The sequence below is a fragment of the Drosophila suzukii genome (assembly GCF_043229965.1).
Source record: "Drosophila suzukii chromosome 2 unlocalized genomic scaffold, CBGP_Dsuzu_IsoJpt1.0 scf_2c, whole genome shotgun sequence".
In the NCBI taxonomy this organism is placed as follows: domain Eukaryota; kingdom Metazoa; phylum Arthropoda; class Insecta; order Diptera; family Drosophilidae; genus Drosophila; species Drosophila suzukii.
Genome location: NW_027255896.1, coordinates 21,023,591 through 21,026,063, shown reverse-complemented (window position 1 = coordinate 21,026,063; position 2,473 = coordinate 21,023,591). Strand labels below are relative to the sequence as shown.

At 32.0% G+C, this 2,473-nt stretch overlaps 1 long non-coding RNA gene across 1 annotated transcript; it reads left to right on the top strand.

Moving 5' to 3' along the window:
* Positions 1-280: 280 nt before the first annotated feature.
* Positions 281-753, top strand: LOC139354047 (uncharacterized). Its single transcript, XR_011605149.1, has 3 exons — positions 281-383; positions 441-530; positions 593-753. It is a non-coding gene; the product is annotated as an uncharacterized lncRNA (long non-coding RNA).
* The last annotated feature ends 1,720 nt before the right edge of the window (positions 754-2,473 follow it).

Here is a 2,473-nt window from a genome sequence, read left to right as displayed (position 1 = left end):
TAATTGAATTTACTTTTAATGTTATGCTTACGTATTATACATTAATATTACAATATAATTTTTTAGTTAAGTTATAGAAATTAAGTTCGTTAAAATTTATTTAAATATTTAAAACATTTTAATAGTACCATTTTTAAAGAATTCATTTTGTATTTTTTACTTAAAAAAGTTAAAATTATGTTGTCGGATATTTTTTGCTTTTGAAAGGGTATAGGTGCAGTGGCAACCGCATACAGCGAAGAGAAATTAAAAGAAATCATGTAAAGGGGTGAGAGGAATACTTGGTTCATTCTGTTTGAGTTATTGAAAGGGAAGCAAGCCATTTAAATTGTGCGCAGCAGATTTATTTCTTTCGTTTTTTAAAGTGAAAATAATAAAGTCAGGTAAGTGTTACATTAAGTTGAAGATGTTGTGCATTGATCTTAGTTTAAAGTATTGAGGTATTCAATGGGTTCCGTTAGCCGAAAGTGGATGATGAAATGTTTTGCGCCAATAAAAATCCTGCAAAGGGTGAAACACAGCTCTAAAAGGTAAATATGCAAATAAACAAATAAAACGCATTTTTTAAGCATATGACCATAATTTTTATCAGGAGCGTTGGCCAAGGATTCGGAGGACCCGGACAAAGGTTTAAGGAAGGCGATGGCCAATGTAAAAAGCAAATTAACGTAACATAAAATTAGGCTTACTAACAATAATTGTCCTTTAACAGAACACCTAAATAACATTATTTAATTAAAATATTTTTAAAAGTATATACAAATTTATGTATTTTAAATTCTATAAGTAAAAACTCATAGGAAAAATGATGATTTTCACAAGTGATTTCACTTGGGACGTGTCACTTGCAAGTGATTTCATAAGTGAAAACTCATGGAAAAAATTTTATTTTCACAAGTGATTTCACTTGGGACATGTCACCGGCACGTGACAGGCCATACGAAAAATGAGTATAAGGAACAAGTGAAATCCCGTGGGACTTCGAAAAATTTTCATTTGAATTTTCACTTGTGAAAATGCGGACATCCCATACAATTTTCTATATGGAGCGTCACTTGTTCTTCACTTGTGCAAGAGGACATGTCCCACGGGATTCACAAGGTGATTCACAAGTGAAACTTTTTTTTGGAACTAAAGGGTGCTCTACTGCAACAAAAGCACGTGCAACTATGTATGTACATACATACGTATGCGTAAGCGTGTGTATGTGTAGATGCTGTTTCAACGTTTCTAACAATAAACATGATTGCATTTAAACAAAAACATGTTTTAAAATGCGCTTAAATTTATGTTTAGATGTATGTATGTACATGCCTGTTAAATATTTTTTCTACGCCGCCCTGCAAAGTCGCTTCTCATGTTCATATGTACATATGTATGTATAGACAGATGCATGCGATTTTCATTTCTTTTCATAAAATGTTGCTTATTCTTGAAAGTCTTTCACAAATTTTCTGTTATTTAACAATTAATTAAGGTTTAATATTTTAGCGAGCACTTTCAAGCTTATGTGGTGGATGCCGAACTGGAATCTTATACTATTGTATAAAAACTATAATTATAAGTTAATCACAATTAAGAAATTTTATTAAATAAGAATACATTAGTAAAAAAAATGACCCAATGTAAATATCTAAAATAATATGTCAATAAGAAATACAGTAAATACTGTTTTGTACAAACTGTAAGTAGGTAAGAAAACGTATTTCAGAACAAAATAAAATAAATAATAAAAAAATTTGGTATAATATTTTTTAATTTAATTAATATCAAATCTACAACAATATCAAATTTACAACAAAAATAGTTCAAAAAATTGATACCGCTTAATGTAAAAATGATATTACCGAAATATCGTTTTTACCATTTCGAACATATCAAATTGATATGTGCCGTATCAAGGCCGAATTGATACTGGATTTCAGCAAATCGACCATCACAGCATATCAATTTTTTTTTCTGTGTGGTAAATTGTCTAAGATTCTCTCCTTTCCACAAATGGGTCATAAGCATGTCATAAAGGAGATTCAAGAAAGAGCTACCCGAACATGAGCACCTTTGTATTACCTGACCACAATAAGAGGGACATATTCAAGGCGCACGCTCATTGGCAAGCACAATAAAAGGGACACATGCACAAGCCTGAAGACGCACGCTCATTGCCCTCACGCCAACGACCTCACGGCTGACAGCTAGCTAATAGGGGTTAAAATCACGACCGCGCAACAACTCGCAAGTAGCCGACATATCTCAGTCCCAATTTTAACTCGAAATAAAAAGTCAGTTGTTTATTTTGTGGAATAATAATTTTGGTATTGCGATATTTTTCATTCTTTTTTCAAGATTATATCTATAATCATAATGTTGAGTGCTTCCTTTTTGTAATCCGAAATTCGATGGCATACACAAGTGTCAACTCCCTCAGTGGCTGCATAATTGCTCCACACGCAGGTTTCCATATGATTTCCATGAA